This window comes from Felis catus, assembly GCF_018350175.1.
Source record: "Felis catus isolate Fca126 chromosome D4 unlocalized genomic scaffold, F.catus_Fca126_mat1.0 chrD4_random_Un_scaffold_62, whole genome shotgun sequence".
In the NCBI taxonomy this organism is placed as follows: domain Eukaryota; kingdom Metazoa; phylum Chordata; class Mammalia; order Carnivora; family Felidae; genus Felis; species Felis catus.
This window is the reverse complement of record NW_025408516.1, coordinates 134,391-149,752: the sequence shown is the minus strand read 5'-3', so window position 1 is coordinate 149,752 and position 15,362 is coordinate 134,391. Positions and strand designations below refer to the sequence as shown.

The window sequence follows — 15,362 nt, the reverse complement described above, 5'->3', positions numbered from 1 at the left end:
CCCCCTACCCTCGCCAGGGAAATAGTCACGGGGAAGAGCTCTCTGTGCTGGGGGAGCGCTCCTCCCATTTCTCCTGGCCTGGGGGGACCCCAGAGAACGTCTCCATTGTTCTCTTTCCCTCCAAGGGAGGAGCTGCCCCGAGCACCCCTGCACCCTGGGTGTCCCTGCCCCTGGGTCCCCACTGCTGAGAAAGAGGCCACAGGGACCTGTGTCAGGGGCCTGGTCGGCCACCGCACCTGGGGCCATGCCAGGCCCTGGTGGCCAGATGGAAAGGCTGGATGGCTTTGGGGGCGGGGCCTCACTGGCGTCCCCTCCCCCTTTCCCCACTGCGGTCTGGGATCCGGGTCCTGTACAGGTGCTCCATCCGTCACCGGTACCTGCCTTGTTCCTGCCATGGGAGGGATCGCTCTGCATCACCCATTTCACAGAGCAGGAGAGTGAGGCCCAGAGAAGGGAGGCAGGTGTTTCTGGGCACAGGGCTGGTCAGCAGAGAGCTGGAATACCACCTCTGGAGCCCCCGCCAGCCCGGGCAGGGACCCCCCGAGTCGAGGGTGATCCTTCCCCTTGTGCCTGGCCACTCATTCTTCCCAGACGTTGATGGTGGCCTGTTCCTATTGGTCACAGATATTGCTGACCGACCAGGAGGGAGTCCAGCTGGTAGGACAGGTCTAGCTACAGGACACCGGGACACCTGTGAGCTACCAGGAGCCATATTGTGGTCTCTGTCCCGGAGCCTGCCCGGCAGCTGGGGTCCAGGTGCCATAGGGGTCAGCACACACCTGGGTCTGTGTCTGGGCTGAGCAGGAGGCCATGACCTCAAGGAGCCTCCACTCGGCCCTCTCCTGGCTCCTGCCCGGTCTCACCTGTCCTCCCTGAGGGGCTCCAGGGCCCGGATCCCGGCCCCTGATGGCTGCTCGGGCTCCAGCCGCGAAAGATGTAGAGCCTGTGGAGCAGCTAGACCTCTTGGGGCTGGAGGGAGGACCGGCCACCGACGGGGCCTCGGCTGGGGAGGATATGTGCCTCTTGGGGTGAGGAATGGGCTGATACCCGGTGCCAGGGTCACGGCTCATGTATACAAAGGGCTGAAATCACTGAGTGCCTAGGGGATGCCCAGTTACAGTAGCTCCCTGACACTTGGTCATCCTGGAGGTGGTCCCCGGCCTCCCCGGGCAGCTTGCCACCCTCTGACTCCTCACAGGACTGCAGCCAGGCACAGGCTGGAACCCTGTCAAACGTCCTGCAAGGAAGACAAGGCAGAAGGAGGAAAGGAGAAGGGCAGGGGGAGGACCGACTTCTCCCTGCCCTGAGTCGGCCTCCACTGCTGCCTCCAGGAGCCCTGGCCCAGCCATGCCCCAGGGTCCATGCACCTGGACCCCGGAGTGGAGTCTGCGGTCCAGGCCAGCTGGGTGGGGTGGGTATAGTCACTGGCCATCTTGTCCCCAGATGTCCAACCCACCTTGCCTCGCACCGTGAGGCCTGCCTGGCAGGGGCGGGCGTGGTTCTGAGGCTCAGGAGAGGTTTGGTTCCCAGAGCAGTTGGCAGAGGTGGGAACATGGCTGACCAGCCAGGTGGGGAGCGGTTGGATTCATGCACATCACCGGTCCGTCTGGATCATCTACAGGTGCTGAGTGCGGGTCCCTGGCCACACCTGGCCTCCGCACAACCCATCCGGCCCTGTGGAGGGAGACCTGTGTTCCCAGGGCACCTCCCCTCCACCTACCCCTGGGGGTGAGCCTGGGCCATGGCCACACTGATGCACTTCCCTGTCTGACCCCCAGGGACAGAGGGACCCTGAGGAATGGCAAGGACTGGCCCAGGACAAGTGAGGTGTGCAGGGTCCAAGGAAGAGGGCTGGTCCCCTGTCCTAGGCCAGCCTCTACAACCCATGGGGTTCCCCCTGGGAATGAGAGCCCCTGAGATGCTCGGGGGTCCCTATGCACCCGATCCGTGTGAGGCTGTGACCTCTGGGCATCTCCAGAAAGGCGTGCACACACACACACACACACACACATACACACACACACATATTCTGACTGTCCCACTGGAGATCAGAGGGGAGTCCACACTGAGAGGGGGTGGGTAATACGGAGGAAAGAAGAGAAAGGCTGGAGGCAGTGGGGCCATGGGGCAGGGACATCAGGATTCCTGGCAATAGCCCGGGACCCACAGCATAGGGAGGGCAGATGTGCCAGCTGAGGGTCAGGGGGTCCCCAAGGTGTCCGGGGGGATTGCCAGGAACTAGGGGAGGACGGGGTCTGGGGTCCTGTGTCCACCACGCTGGGCCCCTGGAGCTAGGAAGTGTGGACGGGACTACAGCACAGAAGGACTCAGCTTCCTCCTCCTAAACTGGGCTGCGTCGACAGTGTCCCAAGGGTCCCACAGGCTCATAGACGACTCTGTGTCCTAGGATCTTCATCCCTGGCCCTCTGTTCTCCCCTCCTGGGAAAATGCTTCCTACTCCCTCAAGGTCCTTCTGAGCAGAGGGCAGCCTGGGGGCTTGGAGGACCGAGGACCTGGGTTTGCAGCACGTGGCCGAGCAGCAGCCCCTGGTGTGGGGACCGAGGTCAAGACTCTCCTTGATGGAGCCTCGGGCCCTCATTAGGAAGTAGTTGCCCAGGCAGTGCCCTGGCTGGGCCGAGGAGGCCTCCTGAGGGAGCTGAGCACCGAGCCTGGGGAGGGTCACGGGCCACAATGGAGGCTTCTGAGGGTTGTCACCTGGACCGTAGAGCCCACAAGCCCTGCTCCCGTGAGACACACAGAGACAGACAGAGTCCGAGGCAGAGACAGAGAATGGACCCACGAGAGAGGAAACCAGAAATTCCATGAATCGGCCCAGAAATGACACCCGGTCATCATATTCTAGCCCTTAGAACCCGGTCACACGGGCCGTCCACCCGGGAGGGGAGGGGGTGACAGAAGCACATGGGACCAGGATTCTGGAGGGCGGGAACCACAGTGGGGACCACCCATCACGTAGGCCCAGACCAGGCTCTGGGACCTGAGCCCAAATGTAATGGGGCCCCTGGAGTGCATGTCCGGAGGGCACAGGCTGTGAACGACTTCACCTCCACTTTCCCCCGGGCCTGGGACCCAGGCAGGAGGGGTGGCTGTACCTGGACCCGGAGCAGACCCAGGCCCGCATGAGTGTGTTCCGTGCCAGGCCCACCCCTTCCTCATCCTTCCACACTCACGTGTGCCCACGAGCCTCATGGGATAGCAGGCATGGGACGTGTCTACAGGTGTCTCCCTAATGGCGCCCCTACAAGTAGATGCCACAAGGACCCCACTGTGCAGACGGGGCCCCGGGAAGCACAGTGCAGGGGCCCAGCAATGGTCAGGGGGAAAACCCAGGTCTGAACCCAGCTCTGTGGCCCCAAAGCCACGGCCCCGATGCACCAGGCCTCGCGGGGACGTGTCTGGGCTGTGTTGGTGTCACTGTAGGGACAGGGCATGGGGTGGAGGGGAGCCCCTTTGCAGCCTGGGAGGGGCTCTTGTAGGAGCAGGAAGCCGGGTAAGGGGACCCCAGGAAGTGACCTCACCTCCCTGGTAACAGACCCCAACAGAACTCGGAACCCCGGTCACCAGGCACCCACCTTCTGGAGACAGCGCCCGACTGGGCTCATTCGTTGGGACATCTTTGCCTGACGAACATGTTCTCCTGTTGTGTGCCCGTGTCCCGCGGCTGCCGGCTCGGGGGAGCCCGAGGCCGCGACCCTTCCCGACCTGGGAGACAGTGGGTCAGGTCGTGCACAGGACGCCTCAGGTCTCTAGCTCGCAGGGACCCAAAGGTAACACAGGAGACCCAGAGACATCCAGTCCAACCCGACACCGCTCTGATCTGACGTGTGCGGCCCCACGTCCCCTCCCGTGTGTGTGTGTGTGTGTGTGTGTGTGTGTGTGTGTGTGTAAGGAGGGGTCGTGTGTGGAGGGCCCACCTGAGCAGGAGCAGGCTGATGAAGGGGTCAGATGCCTGGTGGGTGGGTCATGCTCACACCCCAGGTCAAGGCTGGCTAGGAGGGACAGGGTGTGCTGGGGTGGCCCTCTTGTCCCCAACGTTCATCCCGAGCCCTGTAGGTGGATGTCACTGTGCTCCGGGTGCAGGTCTGTGCACACTCAGGTCTGTGTCCGATCTGAGAGCTGCAGGGGAAGGGGGCGGAAGGACACTGAGGTGGCCGGGCGGTGCTGTGATGTCTCCGGGCCGTCCGCGGGTCACTGTCTTTACAGAAATCAACCGATGAAATCGGGAAACGATTGGCGGAATCTGGATTCCCCCGCCCTACAGAGTTGTGCCTGTGCCCCGTCGCCCAGGAGGGCCACCCTGGACCCGTGGAGAGAGTGGGCACACGCAGGTCACCGGAAGCAGGGCCTGGAGTTGGCCTGGGAAGGCCTCCTCCAGCGCCCCGGCCCCGCCGTAAGGTCTTCGTTCACCGATCCTGGGACCAGGACTTGGAGTCCCCGGAGTCAGAGCCCGAGGGTGAGAAGGCTGGGGGTGGGCGATGGGGGTGCACGGGGCCCGGGTGGTGCTGGGCCACCCTGGGAGGAGCCCCCGGGGGCTGGTGTGGGGCCAGGAGCGGACTGAGAGCCCCGGGCTGCGGACTGCAGGGTGCAGAGGTCCTCGTGTGGGTTCCTGGCCGCGGCTTCTCGGGGAGGCTCCGGGGTGAGTTGTGTCTCTGTAAAGGCCCCTGGAGAGGCCGGCCCTGGGTGGGGCGGGGGAACCTTCCCTCCTCTCACCCTGAGGCCTTGGAGCCGCTGCAACCATCACTCTGTTTTCTTCTCAAGAGTCCGGTGCAGGAGCAAAAGCCGGGTCGGCTCCAGAGCCCGGCCCAAAGGCATCAGGGGCCTCGGCGTCTTTTCAGGCAGGCGAGGTATCTGGAGCGACTCCTGCAGGGGCCCGGGAGCCAGCAGGTGACCTGGGACCTGTGCGGGGACAGCGGGCACCTGAGCAGAGTCAGCTGGGTCCTGCTTCTGCCGGTTCCACTGTTCCCGCTTTTGCTCCCAACACTGCTCCTGCCATCGCCCTTCTCCCCGCCCCTGCCACTGCCCTTGATCCCACATGGATGTCGGCCAAAAATCAAGGGCTTGAAGACCTATACAGGGTGCTTTTTTTTATCTTATTTTATTTTTTGTTTATTATATTTTATTTCAAATTCATTCTCCAATCTCTGACCCCGACCCCCCACCAAAATGTCTCTTCCTCTTCTCCCTTATCCTTTTTCTCTTCGACTTTTTAGCTGTTATGGTATTTGTTCATTAGTTATAATCTATATTAATCCTCAATAAAATGTTTTATTTATTTTACGTTGTGCAATTCCTGAGCACGGGGTACGCTCACAACGCTGTGAACCTCGCCACAGAATTTTGTTGCAGAATATCTCGATCCCCAAGGGTCACCGTGGACCCAGAGCCCTCACTCCCCATTCGTGCCCCCTCCAGCCCCTGGGAACCCCCAGTCTGCTTTCTCTCCGTGTTTCGTTACCTAGTGTGGAGGTTTCCTTCAAGTGGAATCTTGTAAGAGATACCTTTGGGTCCGCACTGACTTTTCAGACGGGACAGATTCATTTTTGTACTTTGTGGCCGTTTGAAATAGACTTTTTCTCGTTTGATATTGAAATCACAATGGATTAAGGATTAGGTGGGAATATGGAGGCCCCTTCGGTGACAATGGGCACGGTCTCGGGGTGGAGACCCCTGTGCGTGCTGTGACACCACAGCCTGAAGCCAGACAGGACACGGCTAGTCCTCCCGTGGCCCAAACAGAAACCGGGAGAGGCAGAAGGCCGGACGGTCACCCCACAGAGGAGAGAGCATCCCTCACGACCCGGGGCCAGAAAGGTTCACAGGCCTCTGGGCCAAATAATGCGCCAAAGCCAGTGCGTTCCCCGGGATGGAGGCCATACCTGTCCCAGTCCAAGGGGAGGCGACCCCCACGGGAGCAGGCGTCAGAGATGTGGGTCGTCCCGGGGAGGGACTCGGGCAAGTGAAACCCGAGGGAGGCAGCGGTGGTCTACTTCAGAGGGGCAGGTTTCTGGTCTTGGGACCGCCAGCCCAGGTGACAATGTGAGGAAGCTGAGGCCCCAGCCGATCCCCAGCGAGAAGTCCTTGTCCTGCAGGGGACTGGCTGGCCCAGTACTGGGAGAGCCCCCAGAGCCCGGAGTCGGCCCTTCCCCAGCCCCATGTGGGGCCCCAGGCAGGTTGGTCAGCTCTGCTCCCCTGATTCAGTGGGTAGGGGCCCTCGGCGGGTGGTGGGGTCCCCCAGGAGGAGGGACCCCGAGCCCCAGGACGCCAAGGTGCACGCCTGCAGGTAGGACAATCCAAAGTCAAGGAGATGGGCTTCCTGACCCAGCTCGTCTTACTAGTGACCCAGGCTGTGCTATTAGCCCCGGTGTCCCCATCTGTGACATGGGGACGTAACGGGCCTTCAGATGGGTTGGCGCATTCCCTGAGACATGAGGTGGAATCGTGGCCTGGTGCCTGGAGGACACAAAGGGCCACCCGGAAGGCTGTCCCAGAGTCCCCCAGGGCACAGGACTCCGGAAGCCTCTCCTTGGCCCCTGCCCGCTGTCCCCCTTCTGGGAACACGCAGCGTTGTTTGCGGAGGAGGTGGAGACGATCCAGGAGGTCAACAGGTCCCACGTGGAGGAAGGTCAGCGCTGGAGGGACAGAAGGACGTGTCCCGTGCCCCCTTCCAGGGCCCGAGCTGTGACGCCCTCTGACCTGACCTGGTGTGGACCCCGCTTCTGTGGTTTCACTCCCTCCCTTCTTCCCTCCCTCCTTCCGTAATTCAGCCGGGGATCTCAGGTGCCTGCCGTGTGCCGACCACCGTGACCTCATCGGTTTGCACGACCCAACGGGTCCCCCACGTGGCATCTACCTTGGCACGGTCTGCATGTTCCTGGCTGTGTTCCCTCTGGCGAGTCTGGGAGGGAGGCCTCTGCACATGTTCCCGGCAAGGAAACACGAGTCCAGAAGGTCCAGACGACCTGCCCCAAGTGCCAGCGTGTGGAGCCTGGACAGAGGGTGGTCCCTGAGCAGAGGAGGACTTGGGCCCACGCAGCCCGGAGGAGGAGGGGGAGCACCGTGGCGGCCTGGAGCTCAGGGCTTCTGGGAGATGGTGTCCTAAGCAGACTGGCTCTGTCCCCAGCGCCGTCGGGGTACCCGCGCTCCCTGGGGCACGTGGCCCTGGCTGGCAGGAGAGGAGGTGCCTCTGGGGCAGGACACAGCCCTCAGGCAGAGCGGAGGGTCGCAAGTGCTCCCCAAGGGGCAGGTGGACTCGGGCGCCCTGAGGTGGCATCACCGGGACAGCAGTGCCTGCGGCTGGGGTCCCCATACCTGTCCCCTCCTTGGGCCCAGCAAAGGCCCGTCTGCATGGCGTTTCCCCCCAAACACAAAGTCTGGGCCAGGAACCACCCTCTTCAAGGCCTTGCCCCCATTCTCTCTGCCCACCTCAAGTTACAAAAATGGACAATAGTTCAGGTGGTGGTGGATGCCCAGAGATGTTTGTGTTTCTGACCCACGTTGTGACGTCGCTGTGTCCGGCCGGCCGTGGAGTCGCAGAGAAGCAGGTGGAACATCTGGCAGCCACCAGGACCCGGCCCTGCAGGGGGCGGGGCTTGGCTCCAGTGGAAGGTTGGTGACCCGCCCACCGTTCAGTTCTGCAGCCCCCGCTCCCCGAGCCTCATCATTGCTGCTCCGTGAAGCTGCTACTGTTTGCTTTTCGGGGCTGTGACTTGTCTGAACTGCGTAAGGTCTGTTTCCTTTGTTGTGTGTGGCCCCTGGAGTCCCTGTGCGGCCAACTCAGGGGTCACTCAGCGGCCGGGGAGATAGGTCGCCCGCGTCTCTAAGTTATAGAGAGGAGGTTCCCACAACCTTGCCCTCGGGTTCGAATAACGTTGGAGCGGCTCAGAGAACTCAGACAAGCCTGTCACCTCCTAGATCGCCCGTTTGTCACACAGGACAGCACTCGGGACCAGCCGGGCGGAAGGGATGGGGAGCACAGGGCAAGGTGCAGCGGAGGCTCGGAGCCCCCCTGCTCTCTGCCCATCATCTGTGCTCCTGACCGATCGGGTCCTTCCTCCCAGCTCATCTCGTAACGCCAGCCAAAGACCCTGAGGGCAGCCAAACTAACCCTCAAGCAACAGGGACGGACGTCCCTGACGTCAGCAAGACCCCGCGGGATTGACCCCAAGACAGCGATCGACCCGACCTTCACTGTCCACCTCAAGTACCCATGACCATTGTCCTAGATTGTCCTCATGTAAAATCCTAGGAAACAAATAAAACTTCACAAGAGATGGGAGGGCACCTGTCATGATCTCGCAGCTTGTGAGTTCGAGCCCCTCACCAGCCTCTGTACTAACAGCTCCGAGCCTGGATCCTGCTTCCGATTCTGTGTCTCCCTCTCTCTGCCCCTTCCCTGCTCATACTCTGTCTCTCCTGTCTCAGAAATAAATAAACATGACAAAAATTTTTTAAAGTAAAAAAAGAAAGAAAAAGAGAGAGCGAGAACCACCACCAGGACTGTCTGCAGCACCTTGAGATGTCAGCCCCCCGTCTTCCCAGCACCGGCCTCACCGAAATGGATCCTTTCTTGAGTCACCACCCTTTCCTGTGTCTCTCTGCCCTTGGCTTTTGTCAGCGGTGAGTGGTCGAATCTGGTCTGTTGGGACCCTCGAAGCTAGTGCCCGTGCACACTCGGGCCCCGTGACAGTAACCGAGCATGTCACACTGTCTGCTATCTCCACGTGTTCACCAGGCGGATGGGCGTTCGGGGAGGCTTCATGACACGGGCACGATTGATTGGATCACTGGTCACTGGGGACCGAACGCCGTCTCCGGCCCCTCTCCCTCCCCAGAGGTGGGGGGAGGAGATGGAAAGTTCCAGCCATGTCATCGCAGGGTTGGCTCCCCCAGCAGCCAGCCTCCTCCCTCAGGTAGAGTCCAAAAGCCACCCATGAACACAGCAAAAGGCAGTGTCACGGTTTTCATCACTCGGGAAATTGGGGAAATCTGTGCCAGAAACAGGGGCGAAGACCAAATATATATTTACCGTGAAGCACAGTATCACGGTGCGTATTCAGTGGTGCACAACCGATGCCGACTTCTCCCTGCCCTGAGTCGGCCTCCACTGCTGCCTCCAGGAGCCCTGGCCCAGCCATGCCCCAGGGTCCATGCACCTGGACCCCGGGGTGGAGTCTGCGGTCCAGGCCAGCTGGGTGGGGTGGGTATAGTCACTGGCCATCTTGTCCCCAGATGTCCAACCCACCTTGCCTCGCACCGTGAGGCCTGCCTGGCAGGGGCGGGCGTGGTTCTGAGGCTCAGGAGAGGTTTGGTTCCCAGAGCAGTTGGCAGAGGTGGGAACATGGCTGACCAGCCAGGTGGGGAGCGGTTGGATTCATGCACATCACCGGTCCGTCTGGATCATCTACAGGTGCTGAGTGCGGGTCCCTGGCCACACCTGGCCTCCGCACGACCCATCCGGCCCTGTGGAGGGAGGCCTGTGTACCTGGGGCACCTCCCCTCCACCTACCCCTGGGGGTGAGCCTGGGCCGTGGCCACACTGATGCACTTCCCCGTCTGACCCCCAGGGACAGAGGGACCCTGAGGAATGGCAAGGACTGGCCCAGGACAAGTGAGGTGTGCAGGGTCCAAGGAAGAGGGCTGGTCTCCAGTCCTAGGCCAGCCTCTACCCCCCATGGAGTTCCCCCTGGGAATGAGAGCCCCTGAGATGCTCGGGGGTCCCTATGCACCCGATCCGTGTGAGGCTGTGACCTCTGGGCATCTCCAGAAAGGCGTGCACACACACTCACTCACACACACACACACACACACACACACACACACACACATTCTGACTGTCCCATTGGAGATCAGAGGGGAGTCCACACTGGGAGGGTGTGGGTAATAGGGGGAAAGAAGAGAAAGGCTGGAGGCAGTGGGGCCATGGGGCAGGGACATCAGGATTCCTGGCAATAGCCCGGGACCCACAGCATAGGGAGGGCAGATGTGCCAGTTGAGGGTCAGGGGGTCCCCAAGGTGTCCGGGGGGATTGCCAGGAACTAGGGGAGGACGGGGTCTGGGGTCCTGTGTCCACCACGCTGGGCCCCTGGAGCTAGGAAGTATGGACGGGACTACAGCACAGAAGGACTCAGCTTCCTCCTCCTAAACTGGGCTGCGTCGACAGTGTCCCAAGGGTCCCACAGGCTCATAGACGACTCTGTGTCCTAGGATCTTCATCCCTGGCCCTCTGTTCTCCCCTCCTGGGAAAATGCTTCCTACTCCCTCAATGTCCTTCTGAGCAGAGGGCAGCCTGGGGGCTTGGAGGACCGAGGACCTGGGTTTGCAGCACGTGGCCGAGCAGCAGCCCCTGGTGTGGGGACCGAGGTCAAGACTCTCCTTGATGGAGCCTCGGGCCCTCATTAGGAAGTAGTTGCCCAGGCAGTGCCCTGGCTGGGCCGAGGAGGCCTCCTGAGGGAGCTGAGCACCGAGCCTGGGGAGGGTCACGGGCCACAATGGAGGCTTCTGAGGGTTGTCACCTGGACCGTAGAGCCCACAAGCCCTGCTCCCGTGAGACACACAGAGACAGACAGAGTCCGAGGCAGAGACAGAGAATGGACCCACGAGAGAGGAAACCAGAAATTCCATGAATCGGCCCAGAAATGACACCCGGTCATCATATTCTAGCCCTTAGAACCCGGTCACACGGGCCGTCCACCCGGGAGGGGAGGGGGTGACAGAAGCACGTGGGACCAGGATTCGGGAGGGCGGGGAGCCACAGTGGGGACCACCCATCACGTAGGCCCAGACCAGGCTCTGGGACCTGAGCCCAAATGTAATGGGGCCCCTGGAGTGCATGTCCGGAGGGCACAGGCTGTGAACGACTTCACCTCCACCTTCCCCCGGGCCTGGGACCCAGGCAGGAGGGGTGGCTGTACCTGGACCCGGAGCAGACCCAGGCCCGCATGAGTGTGTTCAGTGCCAGGCCCACCCCTTCCTCATCCTTCCACACTCACGTGTGCCCACGAGCCTCATGGGATAGCGGGCACGGGACGTGTCTACAGGTGGCTCCCTAATGGCGCCCCTACAAGTAGATGCCACAAGGACCCCACTGTGCAGACGGGTGACCGGGGGCCCCGGGAGGCACAGTGCAGGGTCCCAGCAATGGTCAGGGGGAAAACCCAGGTCTGAACCCAGCTCTGTGGCCCCAAAGCCACGGCCCCGGATGCACCAGGCCTCGCGGGGACGTGTCTGGGCTGTGTTGGTGTCACTGTAGGGACAGGGCATGGGGTGGAGGGGAGCCCCTTTGCAGCCTGGGAGGGGCTCTTGTAGGAGCAGGAAGCCGGGTAAGGGGACCCCAGGAAGTGACCTCACCTCCCTGGTAACAGACCCCAACAGAACTCGGAACCCCGGTCACCAGGCACCCACCTTCTGGAGACAGCGCCCGACTGGGCTCATTCGTTGGGACATCTTTGCCTGACGAACATGTTCTCCTGTTGTGTGCCCGTGTCCCGCGGCTGCCGGCTCGGGGGAGCCCGAGGCCGCGACCCTTCCCGACCTGGGAGACAGTGGGTCAGGTCGTGCACAGGACGCCTCAGGTCTCTAGCTCGCAGGGACCCAAAGGTAACACAGGAGACCCAGAGACATCCAGTCCAACCCGACACCGCTCTGATCTGACGTGTGCGGCCCCACGTCCCCTCCCGTGTGTGTGTGTGTGTGTGTGTGTGTGTGTGTGTGTGTGGAAGGAGGGGTCGTGTGTGGAGGGCCCACCTGAGCAGGAGCAGGCTGATGAAGGGGTCAGATGCCTGGTGGGTGGGTCATGCTCACACCCCAGGTCAAGGCTGGCTAGGAGGGACAGGGTGTGCTGGGGTGGCCCTCTTGTCCCCAACGTTCATCCCGAGCCCTGTAGGTGGATGTCACTGTGCTCCGGGTGCAGGTCTGTGCACACTCAGGTCTGTGTCCGATCTGAGAGCTGCAGGGGAAGGGGGCGGAAGGACACTGAGGTGGCCGGGCGGTGCTGTGATGTCTCCGGGCCGTCCGCGGGTCACTGTCTTTACAGAAATCAACCGATGAAATCGGGAAACGATTGGCGGAATCTGGATTCCCCCGCCCTACAGAGTTGTGCCTGTGCCCCGTCGCCCAGGAGGGCCACCCTGGACCCGTGGAGAGAGTGGCCGCACGCAGGTCACCGGAAGCAGGGCCTGGAGTTGGCCTGGGAAGGCCTCCTCCAGCGCCCCGGCCCCGCCGTAAGGTCTTCGTTCACCGATCCTGGGACCAGGACTTGGAGTCCCCGGAGTCAGAGCCCGAGGGTGAGAAGGCTGGGGGTGGGCGATGGGGGTGCACGGGGCCCGGGTGGTGCTGGGCCACCCTGGGAGGAGCCCCCGGGGGCTGGTGTGGGGCCAGGAGCGGACTGAGAGCCCCGGGCTGCGGACTGCAGGGTGCAGAGGTCCTCGTGTGGGTTCCTGGCCGCGGCTTCTCGGGGAGGCTCCGGGGTGAGTTGTGTCTCTGTAAAGGCCCCTGGAGAGGCCGGCCCTGGGTGGGGCGGGGGAACCTTCCCTCCTCTCACCCTGAGGCCTTGGAGCCGCTGCAACCATCACTCTGTTTTCTTCTCAAGAGTCCGGTGCAGGAGCAAAAGCCGGGTCGGCTCCAGAGCCCGGCCCAAAGGCATCAGGGGCCTCGGCGTCTTTTCAGGCAGGCGAGGTATCTGGAGCGACTCCTGCAGGGGCCCGGGAGCCAGCAGGTGACCTGGGACCTGTGCGGGGACAGCGGGCACCTGAGCAGAGTCAGCTGGGTCCTGCTTCTGCCGGTTCCACTGTTCCCGCTTTTGCTCCCAACACTGCTCCTGCCATCGCCCTTCTCCCCGCCCCTGCCACTGCCCTTGATCCCACATGGATGTCGGCCAAAAATCAAGGGCTTGAAGACCTATACAGGGTGCTTTTTTTTATCTTATTTTATTTTTTGTTTATTATATTTTATTTCAAATTCATTCTCCAATCTCTGACCCCGACCCCCCACCAAAATGTCTCTTCCTCTTCTCCCTTATCCTTTTTCTCTTCGACTTTTTAGCTGTTATGGTATTTGTTCATTAGTTATAATCTATATTAATCCTCAATAAAATGTTTTATTTATTTTACGTTGTGCAATTCCTGAGCACGGGGTACGCTCACAACGCTGTGAACCTCGCCACAGAATTTTGTTGCAGAATATCTCGATCCCCAAGGGTCACCGTGGACCCAGAGCCCTCACTCCCCATTCGTGCCCCCTCCAGCCCCTGGGAACCCCCAGTCTGCTTTCTCTCCGTGTTTCGTTACCTAGTGTGGAGGTTTCCTTCAAGTGGAATCTTGTAAGAGATACCTTTGGGTCCGCACTGACTTTTCAGACGGGACAGATTCATTTTTGTACTTTGTGGCCGTTTGAAATAGACTTTTTCTCGTTTGATATTGAAATCACAATGGATTAAGGATTAGGTGGGAATATGGAGGCCCCTTCGGTGACAATGGGCACGGTCTCGGGGTGGAGACCCCTGTGCGTGCTGTGACACCACAGCCTGAAGCCAGACAGGACACGGCTAGTCCTCCCGTGGCCCAAACAGAAACCGGGAGAGGCAGAAGGCCGGACGGTCACCCCACAGAGGAGAGAGCATCCCTCACGACCCGGGGCCAGAAAGGTTCACAGGCCTCTGGGCCAAATAATGCGCCAAAGCCAGTGCGTTCCCCGGGATGGAGGCCATACCTGTCCCAGTCCAAGGGGAGGCGACCCCCACGGGAGCAGGCGTCAGAGATGTGGGTCGTCCCGGGGAGGGACTCGGGCAAGTGAAACCCGAGGGAGGCAGCGGTGGTCTACTTCAGAGGGGCAGGTTTCTGGTCTTGGGACCGCCAGCCCAGGTGACAATGTGAGGAAGCTGAGGCCCCAGCCGATCCCCAGCGAGAAGTCCTTGTCCTGCAGGGGACTGGCTGGCCCAGTACTGGGAGAGCCCCCAGAGCCCGGAGTCGGCCCTTCCCCAGCCCCATGTGGGGCCCCAGGCAGGTTGGTCAGCTCTGCTCCCCTGATTCAGTGGGTAGGGGCCCTCGGCGGGTGGTGGGGTCCCCCAGGAGGAGGGACCCCGAGCCCCAGGACGCCAAGGTGCACGCCTGCAGGTAGGACAATCCAAAGTCAAGGAGATGGGCTTCCTGACCCAGCTCGTCTTACTAGTGACCCAGGCTGTGCTATTAGCCCCGGTGTCCCCATCTGTGACATGGGGACGTAACGGGCCTTCAGATGGGTTGGCGCATTCCCTGAGACATGAGGTGGAATCGTGGCCTGGTGCCTGGAGGACACAAAGGGCCACCCGGAAGGCTGTCCCAGAGTCCCCCAGGGCACAGGACTCCGGAAGCCTCTCCTTGGCCCCTGCCCGCTGTCCCCCTTCTGGGAACACGCAGCGTTGTTTGCGGAGGAGGTGGAGACGATCCAGGAGGTCAACAGGTCCCACGTGGAGGAAGGTCAGCGCTGGAGGGACAGAAGGACGTGTCCCGTGCCCCCTTCCAGGGCCCGAGCTGTGACGCCCTCTGACCTGACCTGGTGTGGACCCCGCTTCTGTGGTTTCACTCCCTCCCTTCTTCCCTCCCTCCTTCCGTAATTCAGCCGGGGATCTCAGGTGCCTGCCGTGTGCCGACCACCGTGACCTCATCGGTTTGCACGACCCAACGGGTCCCCCACGTGGCATCTACCTTGGCACGGTCTGCATGTTCCTGGCTGTGTTCCCTCTGGCGAGTCTGGGAGGGAGGCCTCTGCACATGTTCCCGGCAAGGAAACACGAGTCCAGAAGGTCCAGACGACCTGCCCCAAGTGCCAGCGTGTGGAGCCTGGACAGAGGGTGGTCCCTGAGCAGAGGAGGACTTGGGCCCACGCAGCCCGGAGGAGGAGGGGGAGCACCGTGGCGGCCTGGAGCTCAGGGCTTCTGGGAGATGGTGTCCTAAGCAGACTGGCTCTGTCCCCAGCGCCGTCGGGGTACCCGCGCTCCCTGGGGCACGTGGCCCTGGCTGGCAGGAGAGGAGGTGCCTCTGGGGCAGGACACAGCCCTCAGGCAGAGCGGAGGGTCGCAAGTGCTCCCCAAGGGGCAGGTGGACTCGGGCGCCCTGAGGTGGCATCACCGGGACAGCAGTGCCTGCGGCTGGGGTCCCCATACCTGTCCCCTCCTTGGGCCCAGCAAAGGCCCGTCTGCATGGCGTTTCCCCCCAAACACAAAGTCTGGGCCAGGAACCACCCTCTTCAAGGCCTTGCCCCCATTCTCTCTGCCCACCTCAAGTTACAAAAATGGACAATAGTTCAGGTGGTGGTGGATGCCCAGAGATGTTTGTGTTTCTGACCCACGTTGTGACGTCGCTGTGTCC

At 61.8% G+C, this 15,362-nt stretch overlaps 2 long non-coding RNA genes across 2 annotated transcripts; one reads left to right on the top strand and one right to left on the bottom strand.

Annotated features, from left to right (window-relative positions):
• The first annotated feature begins 3,760 nt into the window (after positions 1–3,760).
• LOC123383628 lies at positions 3,761–4,921 on the top strand. Its single transcript, XR_006593534.1, has 3 exons — positions 3,761–3,788; positions 4,225–4,474; positions 4,780–4,921. It is a non-coding gene; the product is annotated as an uncharacterized LOC123383628 (long non-coding RNA).
• A 4,051-nt stretch (positions 4,922–8,972) lies between these two features.
• On the bottom strand, positions 8,973–11,487 carry LOC123383627. Its single transcript, XR_006593533.1, has 2 exons — positions 11,422–11,487; positions 8,973–9,480 (listed from the first exon to the last, which is right to left on the bottom strand). It is a non-coding gene; the product is annotated as an uncharacterized LOC123383627 (long non-coding RNA).
• Between the last annotated feature and the right edge of the window lie 3,875 nt (positions 11,488–15,362).